The sequence below is a fragment of the Loxodonta africana genome, chromosome 20 (genome assembly GCF_030014295.1).
Source record: "Loxodonta africana isolate mLoxAfr1 chromosome 20, mLoxAfr1.hap2, whole genome shotgun sequence".
In the NCBI taxonomy this organism is placed as follows: domain Eukaryota; kingdom Metazoa; phylum Chordata; class Mammalia; order Proboscidea; family Elephantidae; genus Loxodonta; species Loxodonta africana.
In genome coordinates, this window is record NC_087361.1 from 49,849,967 (window position 1) to 49,859,994 (window position 10,028).

Sequence of the window (10,028 nt, forward strand, 5' to 3'; positions counted from 1 at the left end):
ACTGGACTGGACCAAAAGCAAAGAAGTTTCTGGGATAAACTGAATGCTTCAAAGGTCAGCGGAGCAAGGGCGGGGGTTTGGGGACCATGGTTTAAGGGGACTTCTAAGTCAATTGGCAAAATAATTCTAGTATGAAAACATTCTGCATCCCACTTTGAAATGTGGCGTCTGGGGTCTTAAATGCTAACAAGCGGCCATCTAAGATGCATCAATGGGTCTCAACCCACCTGGATCAAAGGAGAATGAAGAACACCAAGGTCACACAATAACTACGAGCCCAAGAGACAGAAAGGGCCACAGGAACCAGAGACTTACATCATCCTGAGACCAGAAGAACTAGATGGTGGCCGGCCACAACCGATGACTGCCCTGAGAGGGAGCACGACAGAGAACCCCTGAGGGAGCAGGAGATCAGTGGGATGCAGACCCCAAATTCTCATAAAAAGACCAGACTTAATGGTCTGACTGAGACTAGAGGAATCCCAGCGGTCATGGTCCCCAGACCTTCTGTTGGCCCAGGACAGGAACCATTCCCGAAGACAACTCATCAGACATGGAAGGGACTGGACAATGGGTAGGAGAGAGATGCTGATGAAGAGTGAGCTACTTGTATCAGGTGGACACTTGAGACTGTGTTGGCATCTCCTGTCCGGAGGGGAGATGGGAGGGTAGAGAGGGTTAGAAACTGGCAAAATTGTCAAGAAAGGAGAGACTGGAAGGGCTGAGTCATTAGGGGGAGAGTAAGTGGCAATAAGGAGTAAGGTGTATATAAGCTTATATGTGACAGACTGACTTGATTTGTAAACGTTCACTTAAAGCTCAATAAAAAGTATTAAAAAAAAAAAAGTCTAATGATTCTGTTGGAAGTACCAAAGGTGTGAATCTTTCATGTTAAACCTAGAGAAAAATTAGCTTTACCAATTCAATGTATTGCAACTTTACATTCACACCGGATACTTGTATGTGGACTCCTTAGACCAAATTTTTGGAAAAGTGGAATATGATTTGAACACAGTTTAGATGCATCCACCAAGATGATTAATGAGTTAAAAAAGAAATGAGAGGTAAAAATGACTCTTTTTTTTAAAACTATTTTATTGAATGTGACTACCTAAAATTAAGTGTCAGCTATCTCAAACAGCACTATTAAAAAAAGGCAAACCGAAAAAAAAAAAATTGCAACAGACACATGGGGCAAACTACTATCAAGATACATAAACAGTGTCTTCATTCAAAATGGGAAAGATAAATTCATCAAGATAAGAATAGATGAAGGCTATTAACAGACATCAAATAGTAATATAAAAAAATATATAAATAGCTAGCATTTATTGGTCACTTAGTAAGTGTCCAGTCATGTTCTAAGTATTTTATCTGTATTAAACCTTTTGATCATTTCAAACAACCCCACAGGGTAGATAGAGTATTTTCTCCCCCACGTTACAGAGATGGGAAAAAAAAAAAGAAACCCTCAGGCACAAAGGGATTAATTAAATGTGCCCAAATTCACAGAACCAGTTCATAGCAGAGCTGGGATTTAAATCCAGGCCTCTGGCTTCCCAGTCCAAGTCCATAATCAATATGCTGGCTGACCACCAGAAAATATTTAGCCTTTATTAATGCAAATTAAAACAACACAATGCTATTTTTTTTTACCAAGTTGACTTTTTTATTATTATACTGACCATAGTAATGTATATAATGTATAGATAGTAAAATCCTACAAACTTTTCAAATTATGTCATCTAATAACTCCACTTTTAAGAAATAAGAATACCGAAATCATCAGAGATATGGACACACATTTGTAGGCCAAGGTGGTATTCATAATATTACGGCAATTTTTTTGTAAACTACCTAAATGTCCAGAAATACATAATTAGTTATACTTAAGGTGGTGAACTATGCCATCGCTGAAAGTTAGGCTTTTAAAGAAGAGTTTAAGTAAACTTAAGGCTTAAAATATTCATATTAAGTAAAATAAAATTGTGTTCATAAGATGATACCAATTTAATTTAAAAAGGTATGTTCATTTGAATATTAAAGTTCCTTATCTTGAAACCATTTTATTTTCACACTTTATTTTATAATTTTGTATTACTCTTTTAGAGATATTGTTAGAATGTTTAAAATACATGCTATTGAACTTATCGTTAGAAAATCCAGTATCTTTAAAACATACAAAAAAATTATTTAAGGTGATACAACAGAATATAATAATATAATGCAGCATAACATAATATAATATGTACTATAGTCCAAAGGCTGATGTTGCAATAAAATCAAATATTATATGACCTCTCTGTGGTAACTGTATAGAAATGTGCTGTATAAAAAATAAACCTGCTAGAATATATACATCTAGGTGAATGTTGTTATTTTCAGAGTAGCTACCGGGAAAGTTTATATCATTATTCCATCACTAGTGCATTTTTGTTTTGAAACGAAATTTTCCAAAAAATTTCATTTGTTATGTTGTAACCTTCTCAATGATAGCAAATTACTGTGAAGTCAGACATATTCTCTAGGTATCAAAGTTTCTGGAGTGGGGCTGGACATCACCTAATGGTGATCGTAACGGTAATCATAACTGTAATCATAATTACAGTGTTAGTAATAGTGATGATAACAGAAATAGCACTCATAGCAACAGTAATATCAAAAGTAATTGCAATATAAACTGTCACAGCGACAGTACTATGCTTTGACAATATATCACGAAGATAAATGTTTCACAACTTACTTTCAAACACCCAGATGAAAATGTTCTAATACCAAGAAAGACGTCAGAATACGTGGGATCTCAGAAAACTGTTTTACTTCAGAAGGGAGAACGATTGTGTGTAATTGTGAAGGGGTGGGCAGGGGTTTCAGCCCATCATTCACACCCATTGCCCCATACCACATGTCCTGACACTTCTATTGGCTGCGTTCTCTGTCCTTCTTTCGGGTGTTCTTGCCTTTTCCCTTACTTTGAAGGATACGAATCCAGGTTCAAACCCCTTGTGGATAATTATGGCATTAGCCCAATTACTGATCATTCTGAAGCTTGCTGATCAACGGGCGTGAGTGAAATTTATATATATGTGTGTGTGTGTGCGTATTTTTCCACACATTATAATTCATTTCTTTTACTCTCACCCTACAAAATCCCACAAAGCCATTACTTTCAGAATAAAATCTGTGCTCATAAATCTCTTGTTTGTCTTACCTCCAGCCTCATCTCTCCTCATTTATCTCCTGATTCTCTTCACTCCACCCATAGGAAACTTCCTCCTCTTCCTCCTAACTCATCACGCTTTATAACACCTCTCCACCTCTAAAAACAGTCCCCCTTCAGCTTTTTTTCTTCTTGGATCACTTATAAATGTCTTTTAGGCTCAGTTTAAGGGTGAATGCATTTCCTTCTCTGGAAAATAACACTTCATCCCTTCTCCCCACCCCGCATCCCTACTACATATATTGCTTTGTTCCCTCTGTTATAGATCCCTGTTCCTGGGTGATGCAAAGAGTTAAGCACTCAACTGCTAACCAAAGGGCTGGCTGTTTGAGTTTACCCAGAGGCATCGTGAAAGAAAGGCCTGATGATCTACTTCTGAGGTTCCTGTGAGTCAGAATCAATTTGATGACCACTTTCTATGTATATATATATATATATAATATATCTCACTGGACATTGTAATAATTCGTTTACATCATCTGACTACCTCACCGGACTGTCTTCTTGGTGACTCTGATGAAATATTTGGCATCCAGCAAGCACTCAATAAGGACTTGATGACCAATTGAATAAGCAAGTTTAGCTTAATTCCAGGTGAAGTTTAATTAAATTTGAAGGGGAGCCAATAAAAGGAATATTTAAGAATGTTACTTTACAGATCACACTTCTGTGTTTGTTTTTAAGAATGAATCCTCCTGTTAGTTATGCTACTATGTCATCTGGCAACTTGAGGTGAGGCTATGATTTCTGTTGTGTGTTATCCCCGAATAGTCTATACTGGATTATTGATTGTGAAATAATTCCACTCATGAGAAAATGCTGTTTATATTCCAAGCTCATCATTTGTATTTTCCTTGCAAAACACAGCTGATTCCCAAAATTGTGTCTGCCAGATACAATTGCACCATATTTGAATATTTATAAACTGAGAAAGAGAAGTGTTTATCTCCATAGGTAGTTTATTGATGTGTATAGCTGCTGATAATTCGTCAGAAATACACAGTTTCATAAATTATTATTATGAATAAAAGGATCACTGCCCATATTTTAACAGCATGTTTAACCTTAGCTAGTTCCAGAGAGTAAACAGGAATATATTTTAATAGCCTCTCATGGTGAATCAACCGACTCCCCGTACTTTTAAGTGACTGTGCTTCTTTTAGGAGCCCGGTGGTGCAGCAGTTAAAGTGCTCCGCTGCTAGCCGAAGGTTGATGGTTTCAACGCACCAGCTGCTCTGTGGGAGAAAGATGTGGCAGAATGCTTCCATAAGGATTTACAGCCTTGGAAACCCTACTCTGTTCTATAGGGTCGCCATGAGTTGGAATAGAATACAACTTGATGGCAATGGTTTTGATTTGGCTCTTCCTTTTGAGCTGTTTCTTTTTCATCTCTAGTTCAATTCATTGCCAAGGTTCAGGTGCTGCCTTTTGTCATTTGAACTATAGTAGAGATGTTTTCACTTATCTTTTTGCCCTTGGTATCTACTGTCCCTTTCTGTTCCTCACCCCCCCCATATATATTCATCTTCTACAGTTGTCCAGAGGTTACTGTTCTGTGAAACCTATGATAAGTTTTCACGCTCACCCCCTTCAGTGAAATGCAAGTTCAGCATAGCGTACAGTCAGCTCCAAAACCCAAGCCTAACCTTAGTCAAGTCTCTACATGCTTCCCTCACATACCTTTTGCTTCAGTCTCTGGATAATTCCAATAACTAGGAATTTTCTTTATATTGTTCATCTACTTTTTTGCTTGCTTGCTTGCTTGCTTTCATTGTCATACTCTTCCTCCACGATCTAGTTCAAATGCTACTTTATTAAGTGTTTCTCTTTTCCATAAATTGAAAAGAAATATTCTTTTTTTCTGTGTTTCTATTGTTTGAATATCAGTTATGGATGGAGTACCTTGTCAGTTATCCACTAGCCTTCCACCCAGCCCAGAATTGTGAACTCTTAGAAGGTAGAGTCTACAGCTTTTTCATTTATTTTATCTTGGTTCCATAAAATACGCCAGGAGTTAGGATGTGTTTATACACACATGCACAGGTAAACACACATAAAACACACATACACACATATATATTCAATGTATAAATATTTACCGATTGGTTAGAATTATCTTCAAAAGTGCTCAGAGGACTCAGTCTGTGTACTGTCCTGAAACTTCAAAAGTCTGCGAATGGAGAACTTGGCATAATTCGGAAATCCTGGAGGCATAGTGATTAAGTGCTACAGCTGCAAACCAAAGGGTCGGCAGTTCGAATCCACCAGGCGCTCCTTGGAAACTCTTTGGGGCAGTTGTACTCTGTCCTATAGGGTGGCTATGAGTCGGAGTCCACTCGACAGCACTGGGTTTGGTTTTTTGGTTTTTGGCATAATTCACTTCCAGTGCGCTAGGACCTACGGTCTTCAGACATTTCTTTCCTGATAAAAATCACCTGCCCTGAGAATTTCCCCTCAGGCTTTTCCACTATGCTTTGTAAAACAGTTTGATAAAATCATGCACATACGGCATTTTGAATGCTGATCTAAAGTAATGTATCTGGTAGTATCTTTAACAAGTAGATTCTGGAGTCCACCAAACAGCAAAACAAAACAAGAGGGAGAGAAAGGAAAGAAAAAGTGATCCTATGCAATGAATTTTTTTTTTTTTTCCGGCATAGTTTTTGGCATGTGGAGGAAATAATTTAGGCCACGGTAATTCAGATTGTCCCCACTTTTGTTTAGTGTTCTTTCTTCCTAGGAGAGTTTGCTGAAGGGGTAGATACATAAATGTTCTGGAGATAAGGTGAATGTTGTTTGACGTGTTTCAAAGTTCTAGAAACAGGACCAGAGCCCAGGCTTACCCTTATTACTATTATGCAGAGGTAGGTTGATAAGTCTCAAAACTAAGATGGGAAAACTGGACAAATCTTCACCCTTAGAAAACGCAAGGTACGTTTAGACTCCAGAAAACAATGTTATTTCTAGAATAGCTGCTCAATATTAAGAAAGCTAATTTGTTGCAACTCACTTAGGAACCATTTTTACATGAGGATAATAAATGAGATAAAAGCACACCAAGTTGATATAATCATTTGCTTTTTTAAATTTATATCATGCCAGAATGCCCATTTATCCTAAGCAGTATTTATCAAAGGACTTTATTGATGGAATCAAGGGATTTTAAGCGTTTGGGGGAATCTCTGAAGAAATACATTTGTTGAAAACAGTTTTCAGTTTGCGCTTAGGAAGGCATTTGATTTAAAAGAACTGAATTATGTATCTCCATAAAGCCAGAGGTGCCCTGGCGATGCAATGGTTAAGAGCTTTGCTGCTAACCAGAATGTCGGCAGTTCGAATCCACCAGCTGCAACCTGGAAACCCTACTGGGGGCAGTTCTTCTCTGTCCTATAGAGTCACTATGAGTTGAAATGGACTCAATGGCAATGGGTTTGGTGTTTGTTTGTTTATAGAGGCAGAAGTGAATTTAGTTATTTTGATTACATTTACTAAAATAATAGTCAATGCTAAAATATGCTAATCATGAAAGGAGATTGGGTGGGGGAAAAACAACCAGGGAAATGACTAAATCTGCAGCTGCTGTAAGGATACAGTACTACTTTTAATTCCAAAACAAGGTCTCTCAAACAGCTTGTGACTTATCATTAAATATTGTTGAAAATCAGTTATATCTATTTATTAAAGTAACCATTCATTTTATTAAAGGAACCATTCCACAAATGACTGCTTTTACTTGTCCCTAATCTATTTTTGTTACTGTTATGGTTTTGTTTAAAAGCTGTTGGAATGTTTACACATGTTCATACGTGGATTTAGGAAAAATATAGTTGCTGTTAAGTTGGGAGTTTTGTTAGTTCTTCTACTGTGATCATATTAACTTGTAAACTTAGATGCAAATCCAAACCATTGCATTGATCCTGAGAATGATGAAAACTTGATTTTTTCCCATCCTACTATTGTTGAGAAATATAAAGACTTAGGAGACAAAGTTACTTATTCTTCAAAGCCTCTTAATGTTATTATTTTTGTTTTATTTTACAAAATGAAGGAAAAGAAGCAAACAAAACCTGGCACAAATGAGTTGCTTTAGCAATTAGGTGCTTCTTGACTCAGCTAAGTTGCCTTCCGCATCCCAAGTGACTACCTGGCCAGTGTAAAACACCTAATTTGCTACAGAGCCTGTGAGAACACAGGAGCAATAAGGACGGACTATAGCTTCGTGGGAAACCCTGGTGGTGTAGTGGTTAAGTGCTACGGCTGCTAACCAAAAGGTCAGGAGTTTGAATCCGCCAGATGCTCCTTGGAAACTCTATGGGGCAGTTCTACTCTGTCCTATGGGGTCGCTATGAGTCAGACTACAGGGCGGTGGGTTTTTTATAGCTTAGTGTCTCGTGATTTAATTGGTGGAGTTCTCCAGTGACCGCTACTGGATTTCTCCGACTGACCCAACCGGCGTCACTCAACACCAAGCTTTAACTGCTGTGTAGCTTTCTTCCATACTTACCATCAAGAGTATAAGCTCCATAGTACCTAATGACCTGGTCACGCTACAGAGGAAAAGGTATATATAATCAACTCTAGTTAGCTAAGAACTGAATGTTTTCAATTGTTGAAATTTAACAATAACATTTTGCCAATGTTTTGAATTTTATGTATACTGATTTACGCAATTATTGAAGCAAATGCATATTCATTTATTAGAGAAATCTCTTCCTCAAGATATTTTATGAAAAGGTCTATATCTAAATATTTGGTACAATGTGTAAATTTAAGTCTTTTCAAGATGACTCTACTTTCAAATAATTTTGTTTAAAAAGATTATGTCCCTAGATTATGTCTCTTGGGTAATGACTAATTTTCTCCTGGTGATCAGTAATCACAATTATGTGGCATGATGAATGAAACAACATATTTCAAAATTGGGATTCCAGGACATTTGGTTCTTCTAAATCACATTTTCTTTTTTTCCTAGTAAATAAAGCGGTTGTGTCAAGGTTCATATATAGTCCTATTTCTATATAAGGTAAAATAAAGCACTTTAAAAGGAAAAATTGATAAAATTTCAAAAAACTGTCATCTGCTTATCGGTGTTTTCTTTAAATGCCTCGATTTATTACAACTTGCAAAAATTTGCTTTTCAAAGATATTCGTTATGTAAACATTAGAATTCAAACTACATTTTCATTTCATTGTTTGGACATCTGTATCAAACATCTGGAAATTTGAGTTATTTTTTTTTCTTCATCCAGTTTTCGTCTAGTTGTTTGGTGCAGTAAAGACATCGTCTGTTGACCACACCAAGCCTACATTTTTGTCGCTCCCTGCACATCTGTTATTGACATGACTTTTGGCCAGCTTCTATGTAGGCAGAAGTTGATTTCTGGGTCTGTTTTGAAACCTTGAGTTAGTTTGTGGTTAAAAAAGAGGTGCGGAAAGAAGCTTACCAGACAATGAAATAATACACTTATAATGTGTTGTTTTCCTACTAAGCGCCAGGCTCTCTGTGATGTCAGGTTGGTGGTATACAATGTGCTATTGTCTTGGCTTTGGGATCCATTAGCTATTTAATACTGGAAAAGTCACTTAATTTTCTGGGCTTTAGTTCATTTAAAAAATCTTTCCTACATCTGAATTCCATTTCTGACAATTTCATGTAAATATTTAAACCAATAGTATAACTCAATAATATTTACTTAGTGCCTGTTTGTGTGTATACATATATAAATATGATATGATTCAAAACAAATTAAGGAACATAACCTTTCAGAATAAGAGATTTCTTAAATCTCCAACAGCTGACTCTTATTTGAGCAAATATAGAGACATGTACAAATACCGACAGAACTGAACGTTTACTCCAATCAAGAGATGATCTGGCTGCCTGTTCTCCACCCATAGTGAATACAGCTTGCAGAGCTTGGATGTGTGCTTTTTTTTTTTTTTGCATACAAGGATATTTTTTGTTTATAAGGTCTAAGAGAAAAATTATTATCTCACTGCTATTCAGTCCTGGTAGGAAAAAAAAAAAAAATACTGGATTGGAAATTTAGGGAGAGAATTTCAATAGGTCAAAAAAAAAAAAAGTTTTTTTTTTTTTAAAAATGTGTGTAAGAAATGGCACCAAAATGCATCCTTGAATATTTCAATAAATGAAGATAAAGAACTTAGAATGAACTCAACCAGGACATCTTTTGACACCTGTCATTGTTTTGTTAATAATTAGAGGAAAGATATATACACATACATGCAATAGGAGTACAACTGAGGTTCTTTTCTGTTTGTATAACCTTCCTCTGCCGTCTCAGGATTCTTCAACTTAGCAAAGCAACGTCTTCGGAGCAAGTCAGAGTAGTTAAGAAGAAGAGTTGAGGTGAGAGGTAGTTTGTGTTACAATGGTGAGAAACATAAATGCTATTACCCAATAGCCTAGATTTCAATTTTGATGCTGCTGTTTCCTAACTATGTGACCCATGTGCAAGTCATTTAATCTTTCCATCCCTCAGTTTCCTCATGTGCAAAATGGGTGAGATGAAAATCACGGCAAATGAGTCAATAAACCTTTAATGCTTAGAACAATGTCTGACCCACAGTAAATGTTCAATAAATGTCAGACTTTTATTATAGTGCTAGACACGCTCCGGAATCCTGGGGTGGTGCAAACTGTTACTGCAATCAGCAGTTAGCCCCAGCCAAAAAAAGAAAAAAAATTATTTTATAAGGTTTGAGCCTACCCAGAAGCATCTTGGAAGAAAGGCCTGATGACCTACTTCCAATAAATCAGTTATTGAAAACCCTATGGAACACATTT